This window comes from Ictidomys tridecemlineatus, chromosome 6 (genome assembly GCF_052094955.1).
Source record: "Ictidomys tridecemlineatus isolate mIctTri1 chromosome 6, mIctTri1.hap1, whole genome shotgun sequence".
Lineage (NCBI taxonomy): Eukaryota > Metazoa > Chordata > Mammalia > Rodentia > Sciuridae > Ictidomys > Ictidomys tridecemlineatus.
The window spans coordinates 197,282,312-197,299,148 of NC_135482.1; positions in this window are offsets into that span (position 1 = coordinate 197,282,312).

Genomic DNA, 16,837 nt, shown 5'->3' on the forward strand with positions numbered 1-16,837 from the left:
GACAGCTTCGAGTGGGAAGGGTCTGTTTACGCCTAAATGGTCAGCAGAGGAGTCCTCACCTGCCCACGCCTGGCCTGCTGCCCTACAAGCTCTAGGGGAAGTGGTGGTGTGCATGGGGCCTGTGCAGGGGCCCAGTCTCTCCCTGGATTCCCGGATGCTCCCTGCTGGGTGCCAGAAAGTCACAATTACACTTGTGAGTACGCACAAACAGAAGGGTAAAGAGAGACTGACAAGGGTGCGTGTGCAGGCTGAAATGGTTGTATCGTCTCCCCACGCTATGGTTCATGCAGAATTTGACATGAACACCAACCCCTGAAGCCTGAGGCGTGCATCTCCCCCTCTCCTCCTTCGCCCTCCCCAGGCGGGGTTGCTGGCCCTACATTTATAGACGGTGTCACTATTGAGACCTGAGGTCATAACCAATCTCCATTCAGACAAAGAGAGGACGCACACACTTTGATAGCTGTGTGCTATGCACAGGGACTGACCCAAGTTATTTCCTCATCAGTAGGTAGGTGGGCTCTGGCTAGAGGCTGGCTATGGCTCTTTCCTGCTCTAAGGGTGTACATTCTTCCACAGCATCGCGCCCAGAGTCCTCCCTGTCCAAGCAGTGGAGTGTGGGGGCTGCATGAAATACCGATCTATTGGACAGAAATTGGCTGTGAGCTGCTGGGCAGGGATCTGGGTGGGGGAAGCGGCTTTGCTGGACACACAGCTCGTGGCTTCTCCCAATCTTGGGTGGCTTCACTCCTCCCTCAAGCCCTGCTTCCCTCTGTTCCCAAATTTAATTCTGCAATAACTCATCGCAACCTCTGCACACACCCTGCACCGCTCCAACTGCAGGCTCCACCCGAGGGCAGTCCTCCAACATTCAGGCTGCACCCACGTAGCCGAGGGCCTCTCTGGTGAGACCACATGGTCTGTCCTGGACGTCTGTGGACACAACCTCGGGTTTGCTCAGGACACTGGAGCACACGCAGAACTTCCATGATCCCGCCACTCACTCCTCCCGCCCACCCATCACCCATCCCTGCTTCTCACTCCGTTTAGACGTCCCTTCCCAGGCTACCAAGATTAGCATGCCACAAACTGAGTGGCTCACAATGAAAGACATGTCTTGGCACTCTGGAGGCTGGAAGTCTGAAGTGGCGGAGTCCGCGGGCGAGCCTTGGCTTCCAGCTTCCGCGAGCTCCTGTCTTGGCCAGGGGGAGCAGCACTCCAGCCCCAGCCTCCGTTTCCCCTGGAAGTCCCTGCGTGTCTTCGTCTCTTCCTATAAGGACACTAGTCAAATAGGACGAGGCCTGCCCTGGTGAACCCCTTTCAACCCGTTGACCTCTGCAAAGGCCCCATTTCCAAGTAAAGTCACACTGAGTGTCCTGGGGACTAGGGTTGAGAGTTTTGGGGGGAACATAACTCAACGTACCAGAGGCAGGCTGAGCTTTCTGTTCCTGTGCACAGAATATTTGCTAGACAACTGCACAGATCCCACCTCTTTTCAGGGGAAAAGCCAAGGGCTTGCCAGCGGCCCACAAGGACCTCAGCTCCTGGCACCACATGCCATCCTCTTTCTTAGGGAGCTCGGCTCCCTCCACCCCAGGTGCGCTCAGGCCAGGCCTGCCGGGCTCTACAGCAGCCTCTGTCCCCAGGCTCCCCCAGGCTCTTCACGGGTCCCTGGTCTCACACCTCGGCCGCTCTCCAACTTGCCACCTGATCCGCTCTCGGCACTACATTCCCATGGTGAGAACTCCCACCCAAGTCTGCTCTGTACCCCGACTCACTAATTATCTGAAGCATGCTTGCTCCTCAGTGATTAATAGCTGTGACAACTCCTTCCAAACTTGTTTTCAGAATCCAATATTTTAGAAGACATGCTCCCTTTAAGAAATTGTTCATCTTTCTTTGTGTTCAAAATGATGTCACAAGCCATAAATTAGGTGTAGCAACTAAACATTTTTGCAACAAAAGTAATACAAAACAAATGTGGAGAGGTCATGCTGGAATATTTTATTTTGGTCAAGAGTAAAAGATTTGGTAAAATTTATTAATAAAAATTATAGGAAAAATGTGAGGCTATTGAAAAGGTTTCGAACGTACGTAATACTCTTGTTTGTGACTAAATGCTGCACCCAGGGCTCATTTCTGGTTTTTAGTGTTATTGTTTGCTTTTGCAATTTTAATGATTGAAATCCGTTAGCATGTATTCTCTTGGTCCTTACTAAGGCTACATCAAATGGTCGTGCATCCCAAGACACTTTCTTGAAGCATTTATTTACTTTTCAATTTGGCATCATAGAGCCATTATTTCTATCATTAAAACATTGTGAAGAAAATCCCTGCAGCTCCTTATGCACAGTATCAGGGAATACTCTCTGGTCATATTTCAAATAGGAAATAAAATTTTAGAAAAAGAAGAATATTTAGCATCTCCAAAATTATATCACATTAAGGCATTGCCAGAGTAAAGTGGGTTCCTGTCGAGATCTTGTCTCTTGTGGACTCTTTGAAGTAAATGTATTCAAGTGAATAAATAAAGGATGTGGTTAAAACATAATTAGGAATCATCGTTTCTTTTAAACAACATTTTATGTGCAAGTACTTTAACACCAGGATTTACATAGATGCATTGAAACACGGCAACTTCCAATGACTTACCACCAGTCATAGTGACCCCGTGGGCACAGGTGGGCTTTATATTCTAGACAATCATAGTAGTGCAGAAGGCACAGATCACAGAGTGCAACGGGGAAAGACCTCATTCTGTTAGGCAAAATGTGACCCAAAATACCAGTGGGAGCCAATATGTGGATTTGCTCACTTAACGTCTGTGGCTGCTGGGTCTCTGCCCAGCACAGAGTCGAGCAGAGCCAGGCTTCCCCGCTGCAGGCCTGGGAGGTGGACTTGAGTGGAAGAGGTGGGGATGTATTTACAACTCACACACTGTCAGAACAGAAGTGGTGCCTGTTTGGTTCAAGTTCATGGGTGGCGTCCTGTGTTTGTCCAGTGTTGACCGTGGAAGCTGCAGCCCGCTCAGCAGAGGTGTTCAACGCCCTATCCAGGTGCTAAATTGTATGACAGGATTTCCCCTGAACTGCTGGTGGGCGATAGGGCCATGCCTAAAACTCCAAGCAGGAAGCAAGGAGAGCTCGTGAAAGACCTGCCATGAGTTACCTGGGAAGCTCCTTAAGCGGAGGCCTTAAGACCTTCTGATGAATGATACAGCGGGGGCCAGGGAAAGAGGTGTAAAGCCATTATTCTGTTTGACTTATCTGAGGTGGACCTCTGCAGAAATGCACACCTCCCCAGGGCTGACCCAGAGCACGCCTCAAGCCCAAGCAGAGCCACGCGAGAACCAGCGCAGGTCCACCCACCTAGCCCACGGGTCGTTCCTGCAGGTCATGCCCACACCAGAATCCATCCGCACACAGAACTGAGCGAAGAGATGTCTGAACCGGGCACGGTGTCTTCATCTGACATTGGGGTGAGCGGAGGGAAAGAATTTGATCTCAAGATACGTTTGAAGCTGGGAAACCACAATCTTCCATGACACTGCAGACTGGCAAGGCGGGGACCCCAGGTCCAGAGGGGGAGTGACGCACTCAAGGCCACCGAGTTCAGGGGAGAACGCAGCATGGAGTTCTGGTGGGAGCCTCCTGCTGAGGGTCCCTGGCCTCAGATGCAGGAAGGTGGGGGCATTCAACTCAGTGTCCTTCCTGTGCAAAGCCCACAGGTGACCAGGGCCAGGTCCATTTTCAAATCAAAATACGAAAACAAAGTGGCCATATTTCTTTGTCATAAGCATATCAAAGGGTTAATCTGACAGGGGTGCTGTCGAGTCTGAAAATAAATTTTTAAATTGGTATTTTGATAATTGAATCCATATGGATCAAATGAGATTTTTCAGAGGAGTTGTACACTTTCAGAAATTGACATTGTTCGGCTATTAGGCAGTATTGTTTAAACTGGTTTAAACACTTTAAATATTTGTTAATCAGAATCACCAATTTTTTAAAAAATTTTCCCCATTGACTTCATTAATTGCAATCTAAATTTTTGTAGTAAGAGACTAGGTATAATCATGGCTCAAGTCAAAAAAAATCAAGCATTCTTGTCAACAAACATTTTCATTATTGCCAGAACTCAATAGCTGGAACACTACTAAAAAGCTCATAAATTACTTAAAACCGTGTGTTCTGCACTTTCCCTAAGAAATCTCCACGGAAAGCAGTGTAAGTGGTGTGTAGCTTTTGATGAATTACGCGGCTCCTGTTCTTAATGTAAGGTTGAGTTCCTCATTATTAAATGGTCATGTGCCAAGATGGTCGGTGGCCTAACGGTCAATTAAATCTCAAACGACTTCAAAGACCAGGATTAGCTATTTCCTCTTGCTTTCAATTCGTTAATAATAAGTTTCTGAAATTCCTGGGAAACACTTAAACGCAATTTGTAGTCAGTGTTGGGTAATTATAAAATATCATTTTGCAATTTTTTAAACAACTGGACCTTTTTAAAGAGCAGATCTGAAAATTTTTATAATGCTGACACTAACAGAGGCCACAAGGGCTTTGCTAACATGTCAAAAATGCAGTATCTTCAGTGGGATGCTACTGACGATGTTTTAATTCAGCTTTGCCATTTCAGATGTATGATTTGCATATCTCAGAGGGAAAAGCTGGATCCATACATTTTGTGTCACAGCCATAAATCTTCGAAAAACTGTGGCCACTGTAAACAAGTGATTTTCAGGGGAGGAGTATTTGGGAAAATACTCGAAGAATTCCTGTTGGGTCTTTCCGCTGTCCTATATAATGTTACTCCCTTCACACAGACCTTTCCTGCTGAGGGAAAGTACCTAGATTTCCCGCACCTCCAAGCAAACTGGTGCAGGAAGACCCCAGAGCTGCCGGCCATCACGCCCCAGGGCAGCCTCAAAGGAGCGCAGCTGCTCACCTCTAGTGGTTGCCACAGGGACTGTGGCGGCCCCCAACAGAACCGGGGACGCACGTGCTCCAGAACTTGAAATCTGTGAACTTTTCCACCGAGGTGATCTGTGTTTAAAGAATCCACAGTGAGAGGTCCGGCTTGTCTGTGGAGGCTGAATGCAAAACCCCAGAAGCAGCACAGCAAATTAGGAGCACCCTGTCCTCGTGGTCAGTGCACATGGCAGGAGGGGATGGGGTGGGGAGGCACGAGTCCTGCAGCTCCTCGGACTCCAGGGTCCCTTCCAGGGTGAGGTCTCCTGCAGCTTGGCTGCCAGCCCCCAGGCTGCAGAGATGAGGTGGCCGGGAGGAAGGCAAAGAGAGGAGCAAGTCCCAGTGGAAAAGCCATCCCAGAACTCTCTTATTTGACATACTTGGAGATTGACAGAAAGTTGCAAAAGTCATACCAAGAGGTGCGTGGCCCACTGCCCAGTTTCCCTCAGTTACATGCTGCAAAGCTGCATCACAACATCAAGAAGGGCACATTTCTGCCCCTGCAGTGTATGTTCAGATCGGGGCCCCTCAGCTTTGGTGTAGATCGGGCCCAGCCTATGTGTCATCTGAAAGATGGCCCCTGGCCACCCCTCCTCAGTCACTGAGACAGGAAGGAGCAGCGTGAGGAGGGAAGGGGAAAGCCCGCCCCGCCAGCTTTCTCTACTGCAGAGGCCTGCACAGGCAGTGTTGCCCTAAGAGACCCCCGGGGAGCGGAGCTGGCCCCGAGCTGGTCCCTGGACCCTGAGAAGATTCCCAGGTGCCTCAGGAAGAGGCAGGCGCAGGTGAGGTGGGAAGGAGGCAGGTGGAGGGGGAAGTGTTCAGGGTTCCCAGGCCCTGAAAGATGTGCATACAAACCAAGGGCGGATTGGTACTGTCACCAACAACTGTGCCCAACTCCCTGGTCCCCAGTGTCCTTGAACGAAGTTTCCCTGACGAGTCCAACTCATCTGCAAGAATAAGCTGAATCTTTACACCTGGGGTTTAACTTGACCGTTTAGTGGGGAGTTTTCCGAATCGAACTGCAGCTTCCTCCGCATCTCCAACCATACCCACACCAGACGGAATGTTCCTAGGTGACGCGATGCCACAGTACACCACAAAGAACAGTGCCCGTGTGTTTAGCAGGGCCTGGGTTCTGAGGGCACTTCTGTTCAACAAGTTGGATCATTGCACTGCACTTTGGCAATCTCCTTCCTGTTTCGGGTTGCTACCTGGCTCTGAAACACCTCAGAATGGTCTAGAATGATCCGCCTGGGCCCCCAGCCCATGCCTGCTGTGATCAGAGCAGTTCTCCCGGCACCGAGCTATCGTTTTCTAAGGCTAGAGACCTGTCTAAGATTTTGTTTGAGAACAGGTTCAGCTGATGAGACATAATTCGAAAACCAAAGGCTCAGGATCATGCTACGTCGAGTGGCCGGCCAGAAGGTCGGGCTCCAGCTGGACTATCAAGATGGCCTAGGATTTCCACGTTTCTCCAGTAGACACCCCAGCTTCTCACCGTTCTCCATTCCCCTTACATTTCCTCAATTTCTTGGGGCAATGGGAATTCAGCTAGGGATGGCGGTAGTTGGTCCAGCCCTGCACCCTGACCACAGCCCTCACCAGGACAACACCCTGGGGTGCAAAGGGTAGCTATCTCTCATTGGTGCCCTGGGCAACAGAAAGACCAAACCAAGTGGGTTTTTGCTCACTGCTGTACACACGCACCCTTGACTGTTGTCAGTTACAAACTCAGAAACACTGTTACACTCTGAAAAAACAGAGTTTCTAAAGTTGTGCTAAAGAGAACGTCTACTTAACCCCTGTCATTTTGCAATATCATTTTGCTCTTTATACTCTGGGCCAGAGAAAGAAGGGGATTATGCAAGAGGATTCTAGGAAGGACATAACTAGAACTGTCATGTAGTATGGAAACCAAGGGCGGGTTGGTACTGTGATCCACAACTGTGCCCCCTCCCTGTCCCCAGGGTCCTTGAATGAAGTTTTCCCTGATGAGACCAACTCGTCCAGAAGAATAAAGGGGCATCTTTGGGGGCCACACAGTCCCTGTGGCAACCAACAGAGGTGAGCAGCTGCGCTCCTTTGAGGCTGTCCTGGGGCGGCAGCTCTGGGGTCTTCCTGCACCAGTTTGTCTGGAGGTGAGGAGATCTAGGTACTTTCCCCTCAGGTCCCGATGGGACAGCCTGTGGCCGAGGCTCCAGTCAGTGCAAACAAAAAATGAACAACTGGAGTGGACAGACAGAAAGTGTCAGAGGTTGAATTTTCTGAAATGGCCTTCTCAACACACAGTGGGCGAGGGAACGCTGCCATTGATCAGGTGAGGAGATGAACACGACTTTCTGCAGGATCAAGGAACAGATGTGGGGTCGGCGTCCCATTCTTTCCAAGGATCCTCTCGTCTCCAGGACAGAATGGGACTCTGTCACCATCCACACCCCTGGACTCCTCGGGTCCAGCCACATCATCGTGTTTCTTTCTTTCCCTTTTAAAGTCTCAAGTGAACCGGGGTCTCCTCTCACGGGGTGGCCTTCTTATTTGTTGGTAGGATAGAAACAAATGCCTGTCCGTCCGTTTACAGAGCCGCTCTGACCAGGTTCTCTGGGTGTTAGACCAAACCCTTCCTCTCCCCAACGTCATCAAACATGCAGCCCCTCCTGAGGACAGTAGAGCCCACCACACTGCATTCCAGACTGTTCCTGAGCTTGTGTTTCTAGCAGAACCCTGGGCAAGTGCAGTCTTAACCCTCACATCCCTGGTGTGCTGGTGAGATGGAAAACCTGGCGAGGAGCTGGACAACGGTCAGAAGATCGTTTCTTAGGAAGATCCTTCTGCAATATTTCAGGCTCTCAGCCCTCACCCTGGACTGGATCAAAGGGAAACACTACCCTCCAGGAAATCAGGAAGGAAGCCACGCGGGAGGAGAGTGCTGAGAGGGCAGCTGTGTTTTTACTGTCTGAGCCTTGGGTTCTGATGAGATAAGTCACTGAAAGTTAGGGGGACCAGTCAGGAAAAGTCATCGTCCGTCTGTGCCGTCACTGGCCCTTAGTGAGCCACAGGTGAAGAGTGACATCTTTGCATGCTCTAAATGATCAGCTTTTCCAACTCTCTGGGTTTTCATTTTATGGCTGATTAATCAACCTCTGAAAGAATTTCACAAACTTATCTACTTCCATGAGCATTGTGAGACTTCTGTTACCAAAATTCTTCCCATCCACTTTCCAAGTCGGTCATAAAACTGCTCTATGGACGATGGTCTTACACTGCGACCTGCCTTGAGGCTCATTAAGGATAGAAAGCTGTATTTATCCTTTCCTCCCCAAATCAGATCAGCTGTGTCACCATCCTCAGTCCCTCTCCAGGCCTGCTTCTCAACTGCTCCCACCAGTCAGCTCCCATCATTCTGACGCCTGTAGGAACACAGAGTCACATAAACTTAGGGACTGAACTTTCCATTTACACCCGAGAATAAAAAAACAAAAACAAAAACAAAACCCCGTGAAATTCTGACACTCAAGTGTATTTGCCTTTCCAGTCATTAATGCTGACCATGAACAGAAGAGCTTTAGTACAAAGAGGTGAGGAACCTGCAGGGTAGATGCACACAGGCCTCGAGTGGCTGAGTGATCTGGCTGACCTCCTTGCTTGGTGGCCTCCTCACCAATTCATTTCCCTGGGACATGGGGAGAACACGCTGTCACAGGCCTGTGGAATCCAGCCACTTCTGTCAAACATAGTTCAGTGGAAGTGAAGGGGAAGGGAACCCACTCGCCGTTTTGTAGTCTTGTTTCAACGGCTTTGAGGAACTTAGGTTTCCAAGGAGAGGAAGAGCTCATGTGCACGTCTCGAATCGCACAAGCCATCCGCCAGCCAGAGGGGACGGAGGCAGCCGCGAAATCGCCAACACGCCATCCAGTGAGGACAGAGAGGGGACCGAGCCCTCTTTCCAGCCCTGGGGCCACACTCAGTTTCTCCACATCCCAGAGCTGTGTGGGGAAGGACACCGGCCACTGCAGACACAGTTCTAGTTATGTCCTTTCTAGAATCTTCCGTCACCTGAACATGTAAGCTCTCTGTTCCCCTCGTAGGACTGTGTGATGTTAGTGGCAGAAAGAATGCAGCGTTTCATTAGAAGTCGGGGGAAGCCGACACGTGACCTGAGGAGAAAGAGCACCCGCAGGCCCACTGAGCTCGGGGGCCTCCCGTATTGGGCAGAGGTGGCCCTCAGAAGCACCATCTGACTGGTGCAAGGCCACAAAGTGCTGAGGGCCAGGCGTGTGTGGCAGCTCTGGCTCCCTCCAGCTCGGCCTCAGGTTCCCGGACTGTGTGGTGACGATGCCGTCCGTTCACAGGCACTGGACGCAGAGCTTATGAGAGATGCCGCTCTGCAGGCAGGCAGGCACTGGGGCCGCTCTTGGCCTCCTTTGAAGCTGTCCTCAGCTGTGGGTGTCACAGACAGCCTGGCTCCAGTCCCGGGTCAGCACCCATCCCCTGGGGGTGCTCTTCCTTGGGACAGAACAGGGGACACAGCACCTGGGGAGGCAGCTGTGTGCAGCCGTGGGAGGAGGGTCTTCATGGCAGGACTGGCTGTCCCCCTGGAGGGCCGGTCTCAGGCTCGCCTGAGTGTGCCTCGCCCTGGGGAAGCAGTCCCCGCAGTCCCCTCATCGGCTGCTCACCACCCCAGGAGCCCCTGCCCTTTCCCTCATCAGGGCTCACGATGTTCCCAACTGTGGCACCTGTCTGTCCTCATCCTCAGGATTACCAAGCCACATGTCCTGTGGCTCAGCTGTCCCTGGCCTGCCTCCTGCTCCACAGCCACGTGGTGGTGGACATTTCTGACACCCGGGAGGAACACGGATCTTCTGGTCTCTGTGCATAGAGACCTCCCTCTCTCTGGAGAGTCCAGGACAGGAGAGGATCCTGTGGGTGAAGATTACCAGAGTTAGGCTTTTTTGGAATGGTTTTCCCCACTTGATACAAAGACATTTCTGTTCATCCAGGAAAACTCCCTAACCAGAGAAACAAAAAAGAGAATTAAAATCATTCATAGGCCCACCAAGCAGAGCTAACTATGAAGGTTTTCTTTCCACATTTGAGATCTTCACGTAAAGAGATTCTAACACACTCTCCTGCCTACAGGTGACGTGTGGCCAGCTTCGCCTCCTGCCATTCGCGGTTCTAGGGTGTCTTTCCTTTCCTTGGTGGCTAGGGTTTAACACATCCATTCTGTCAGGACATTTATTAATAACCAACAAAATATGTTACTGAAATCATGAGAGACCACAATAAAAAGGGGTGCTCTCATTGGATTAGCTCTGGAGTGAATAAACCCACCTGAGCTACCACCTTGGGGTAACATGAAATCCGGAGAGGTCTGGCAGGAGGACTACGCAGCACTGTTAGGTTACAAATGGACACGCTCCACAGCTTGCACGGGTGTTTGGCTAATAGGCAAGTTAATCTGAAAAGGCCAGCTCCTTCCTAGGATTAAGAGAACCCATATCAGTAGCACAAAGGCACCAGAAGCACTTTTAAAATACAGTTATGGAGGGAAAGAGTATTTAAGAGAAAACAGGAAGCATGTTTTGGGAAGATTAGCCCAACAGCGGGAAAGCAAAGCCCCCATCCTGCCCGGAACCCCTTTCCCCAGGGAGACATCGGGAGACAAGGCTGGCCAGGGTGCTGACTCTGGCTGCAGTGTCTGCGAACTGCTGGGTGTCCACCCTGAGACTGCCCGCCTCCAAAGCCTCCGAGAGAAGGTGTGTTGGGCACCTAGAAAGCAGGACGCACTGGCCCTGCCTCAGGGGAGCAGAAGACTCCACCTAGACCGCCAAGGGCTTCACTGCCCAGGGCGGGCAGGGGACACACACTCTCAGCACAGGGTGACATGGGCCGTTCTGTGTGTGGTTTTGAGGGGCAGGGTGTGCACTCGAGGTGGGCCTTTTCATAGAGGTGAGGGCTGAGCACCTCTCAGAGAACGAGGACCGCCACAGCTGAGCAAGCAGAAGAACACGCGTCTGAGTGGCGGCACATGTGTGCGCCCTCGCCCTCTTCAGAGTGACAGAGGGGGATGGAACAGACAGGAGGGTAGGTCCTCACCTAGGGATGACCATGCCACATTCCCCATGGCTTAGCCATCCCTGGCCTGCCTTCTTCTCCAGTGTCCAGTCTGCATGTGGAAGGACTCACAGAGCCTGGGAAACAGGAGTCAGCTGGCTGCTCTCCTGTCCACGGCAGAGCTGCTCTGCACCTCCCCGGCCTCCTCATCCTGAGCCAGGTTCTTGCTGACTTTGGGTGCTGACACGGTGCTCCCGTCACCTGACAGCTCTAACTTGAGGAGTGCACTGGCCAGGTCCCCTGCAGCTGAGGGACTCTGTGGTGAGGCCCAGCAGAGCCTTTCTCCTTACACCGCAGGGTCCTTTTAAACACTCTGGACGCTGCGTGGACTCCCCAGCCTGAGCATCATAGCAGCGGCACCGTGACAGGCACACACATGCCTGCCCACAGCCCGCAGCACCTCACACCCTCATGGTTACAAAACTAACTGAAAATGTGGAGTCCTGGTTCGCTTATTTTATACCACAGCTCTGTTTGGGTTTTGCCTAGAGTGGGCTTCAGTTGTCCCTCTGCTGTCACTCTGACACGAAGCCATCATCCCCGTCTACCATCAGCAGTTCCGCAGCTTCACCCCCCTCCCCCAGTGGCATGGCCAGCGCATCTCTCTACCAGGTGCCAGGAACGCACTGCAGGAACCGCCTTGTATGAGCTGCAAACCAGTGAGACACTCCGAGGGCTCAGACACGGCCAGGGGCAGGGGCGGGCAGCACTCCCTCAGGCCGGCTCACCAGGGACCTGCGCAGCCAGCACCAGAGGATGGTCATGGAGGTGTGTCAAAGCCACGCTTCTGAGGAGTGTGGAGAATATCACATGGCACAGAATGTGCCTGCACCCGTGCTCTTCACCTGGGAGATGGGAGGGAGGAAGAGTGGGTAGTGCCCTGAGGATGCTCAGAACCACCTACACACTTGAGCACGGATGAGCCCATCCCCCAACAGCATTCATGCCCTGGGCTGGGTGAGTGCTCATCGCTCACGGGCACTGGCCTTTCCCACATGACTGGCATATGCCCAGAGGAGAATGGCGCTCCCGGGTCTCTGCTCTCCTGCTTTGGAGAAACTTCACAGTGGTGCAGGGAGAGTTGTCTGGACTTAGTCCTCGTGGATTCTGGTCCTCAAGCCTCAGCAGGTGCAGAGTGCTTCAGAGATTCCTCCCAGTGCTAATGTCACATGACGAGTCGGGTTAGAAGCATCCGGTGCCGTGGTGAGGGGCAGGCCCCATGTAATGTGACTGCCTCTGGAAACAGCAGCCAAAGAACACTCAGTGGATGATCCCTATGGTGAGTGCCACCACAGGGTGTGGCAGGGGCTCACCTGCCAGCTGAGGGGCTGGCTGATGTCCCACCCGGGGGCAGGTGGGATAGGGGACATGGCCTGGCCTAGAGGGCTGTGGGGAGAGCGGCCACCCACTGGGCCCCATCTGAAGCCAGGAGCGTCTCTCCTCTCCCCTCTGCTTGCTGGCCAGGTCCTCCTCTGCTTCACTGTGGCTCCACCTCAAGACTCTTCTCCCACATTGGTTTCTGTACACAGCACTCACCTTCTTCCTGGTTCACCCTTTTAACCACGTCTCTTAGGGAAGGATGCATCCCATCATCTTCCCTGGCCATTCCCGGGCTCGGCACTTAGAGGGTGGCCAGGCTCAACTGCCCACGGACATAGTTGCCAGAGCACCTCCCGGCAGTACTGCGGGCCCACTGTGGACGTGGGAGCTAAACCTCTGTGTTCCCTCCCAGTCCAATAGGGGTCATCTGAGGGGAGAAGAAAGCTACGGTCCACCCAACACTGGGTGTAGCAGAAAGTGTGGGCTTTCCCCCAACGTAGCCGAGAAGAACAACATCTCCTTCCCAGAAAGGCGAGTGGAATAGGGGTTTAGAACCTCCACAGTGGGCGCCACTCAGGCCTGGTACCCAGACGCCAGGGAGAGGGGCAGGAGCAACACGGAGGCCAGCTCCCCTGCCTTAGGAAAGCCCCCCAGCTCTGTGAACCAAGGACACAGCAGGAAGTGGGCAGAAGCCCAGGGCCCAGAGCGTTCCCCTGAGAGCGCTGGACAGAGTCCCTGACATTTCCAAGTGGCTAGGAGCTAGCTTCACTTTGCTAGAACCTACAGGCTGTACTTTTTGGTATAGTTTTTAGTTTACAAAAAAAAAAAAAAAAGAAAGGAATGAATAAATAGATAGATAGATAAACTGAGTGGAGGGTACAGAGAATCCCCATGTATTCTCTACCCCTAACCCCACCAGCAGCAATTGTTCTTCCTATAACATCTTGGATGAATGAGGCACATGGGTCACATGGCTGAGCAGTGTTGATGCATCGTTATTAACTAAAGGCCAGGTTTGCCCAGGTCACTCTGGGTGCTGTGTTCCCAGGTGTACACAGGGGCGCAGTGGCAGGTATCTCGAAGACCGTGTGCCTTTCCCAGCCTGTGGTGTGCCTGGAGCCGGCTGCAGGCAGCCTTTCCAGACTGGCCTTCTCCATTAGTGATGTGCATTGTAGCTTCCTCCTCATCTTTCTACCCCAAGCTCTTTTTTATAAATTGCTGAATAATATTCCATTGTCCAGATGTGCCACAGTCTGTCTATATATATATATATATATATATATATATATATATATATCATTTTTATATTTATTTATTTATTTATTGGTACTGGGGATTGAATTTGGGACGCTCAACCATGAGCCACATCCCCAGACCTGTTTTGTATTTATTTAGAGACAGCGTCTCAGTTGCTTAGGGCCTCGCGGTTGCTGAGGCTGGCTTTGAACTCTCAATCCTTCTGCCTCAGCCTCCCAAGCCGCTGGGATTACAGGCGTGTGCCACAGCGTCTGGCTTGTCTTCACTTTTTAAATGAAGAAAATGATAAGAGATGAAAAGGAAAATGCTTTCTTCACCCATTAATTTTCTCTCTTGTGCTTTTCTTCTGAACTGCCTTGTTCTGAAATAACAAAATGCTCTGCATGTGCTGAGACAGGCATTCACGATGGGTGGGGTCTTGCAAGCATGTCTGTTGGTCACTGCTTCAGCTGGACGCCTGCTTGGGAGCACACGTAAGTAGCCTGTGACCTCATTTATTAAAATTGTGTGGGAGGTAGCGCCTCCATGTTCCCTCACAGGGACAGTTTGGAACACTCTGTCTAATTGCTGCATCTCATTCTGCACAAGGGCTTGGAATATGAATCACGCAAGTCATGTTCTTCCCCAGCCCATCTGCCCAGCACTACGACACAGACTGAATGTTAGGCAGACGTAAACCTGGTCCCGCAGGGAACCTCCCTCACTGAGGGCTGCAGGCCTCAGCCCTGGAGAAGGTGAGCTCATCCGGTGCTTGCTGAGTGCCACCGAGCCTTGAAGACAGACAAACTGGCACCTCCCCACCTGCAGCTCCTGTTTGGTTTCCATTTTGAAATATTCACTACTTCATCTTATGGTGAAAGATGGGAGGTCCTTTTGCAAAAACTGGTTGAAGGACATTCATTGAGCAAGTGTCACTCAGCTAGCCCAGGGAAGACTACGCGTGAGGCTGTGGCACAGAGGCCCGGGCACTGGTGCTCTGAAGGCATTCAGCCTCTGCTCTGTTTGGGGCGGAAGAGGGTACTGTGGGGTGTCCTGAGAGCCCTGGCTGGCAGGTGTGGGGCCCAAGGCAGAAAGAGGAAAGCCCATGCAGTGGCAGAGAGGTGGCCAAGGCATGTGCCCAGCAGGGCAGAGCCGGCAGAGGGAGGGGATGGCCGCACACTGCTGCCCTCAGCCAGCCACACACTCACCCAGGCCACCCAGGCCACCCTGCCCCTCACACCCATCCTCTGCACCGCACAGGACATGAAGATGCTGGGGCCCCGGGGCGCAGCCACACGCCCTGAGCAGGAAGATGTGGAGCCAGATAATATTTAACTAAAGATCTGGGCAGCATCACCAAAATGTCCACAAAGGTGGCAGGATAGCCCCTCCAGGGGCCAGTGGGAATGAGGCAGTGAGGGAGATGGGACAGCAGGGCCAGGACCAGCGCTCCCTGGGGGCTGCTGGCTGCTCTTCCTGCTCAGATCCTCTTCTGCTGCTGCATGACGCCATCGGGACTGTAATCCCCAATTTTAGAGAATGAGGCTACAGCCCAGAGAAGTCAGTCCACTGAATTTGCACAGCTAATGAATGCAAGGGGGTGGCTCAAAGCCAGGCTCATCAGCCCCCATCCATTCTCTTTCCATCGCCCACACTGACAAAAAAGGCCTTCAGTGGGTGGGTCTAACGCACCGCGGACCCTTGGAAACAGTCAGCGGGAGCGCCACTTCTTTCATGGTCGCTCTGAGTGTCTAGTAAAAATACGCAGGAACATGAAGGACAGGCAGCTGAGAAAAACCAAGCGAGACCCCAAACTGCACAAATGAGTCCCCAAATGCCAGGAATGCCTGGTGATTGGATCGCTCCAGGGGGCTGAGGACAGTGTCTTGGCTGGTGGTGGCCGCAGGTGAGACTCTGCACCTTAGTGCTCCTGAGGTGGGGCTGGACAGTCCCTGACTTAAGCCCTCAGTCAGCTATGGTGGTACCTGCTGAGGAGGTGAGGGAGGACGTGGGAGCCCGAGGGGCAGAGCAGGAGGGGCAGAGCCGTAGCACTGCCTGCCTTGGCGGATGCGAAGGGCTTCCGTGGGTGGTGGCTCAGGCAGAGCCGGTCTGACTTACTCCTGGCACAGAGACAGGGCTTCTCTTCTTTAGTGAAAACAGCCGGTGTTCATGGACATGTGGCTGTCTTCTCTCAGGAGGATGGACCTGGATGTCCCCTCTGGGACAAAGGCCCTGGCAGTCTTCAGAAAAAGGCCAAGGTGCTCTGAGGCACTGCGATGGGCGCAGCCTGGAGCCCAGCTCCTGCAGGCCGAGAGCGAGGTCACACACAGTGGGAGGAGGCAGCCCTGATGCCAGGGGCCTGGCGGTGACCAAGGTGCGTGGAGACCCCGCAGGGCCACCAGAGCTGCTGCCCGGAGTCTGCGCTTCACAGACCTTTAGAAAATGTAGCCAAGAACAGAAATGGAAACAAAGCACTGTTTGGGGTTATTTTCTCTTTAATGTGGGGTCAGGGCCTTCCTGATTGACAGACGCCATTCCAGAGGAGCCCAGCAGGGCGGTGAGTGGCCCCTCCCTCCTCAGGCTGGTGCTTGGGAGGCCACAGCAGGGGGCCAGGCCTGGCTGAGTGCAGAGCACCCGGGGAGGAGAGGACCTCTGTGTGTGGGGGGAGGTTACCAAGGAAGGAGCCCTGCAGAGTCCTTTTCCTTACCCCATGGGTGTCCTGATTGTTTTCAACTTCCAAAAAATGCAAAATAAGTTCCTATGTCGCTGTGCTTTTGGAACCACTTAAAAAGTTCAAAAGTAAAATTTCAATATTTAGAAAGTAAAATTAGTGAACGACTCTTAGGACACATTACTTTTTTATTTGTTAAAAATCATTGTGTGGAATTTTCTGTGGAATTCTAAGGTGTGGGGGTATTTTACATACATTTTTCAATATTTCTTCATTTAGTTGAGCTATAATTTACTCTCTGCTAGTACTCCCACTTATAATACCCTTATGGAAATTCACCTGTGAGACTTTGAAGTTCACTCACTAATTAGATAATAAGTAACTCTCAATTATTTAGCCCCAATTTTATTTTTAGTGTAAAAAGGCATTTATTTATTTTGATAACTCCCTTTCTTGGGGAATTCCATGGCTAAACCTTCTATATCTTCTGGTCTCATCAATGGAAACCCCCCCCCATCAATATTGA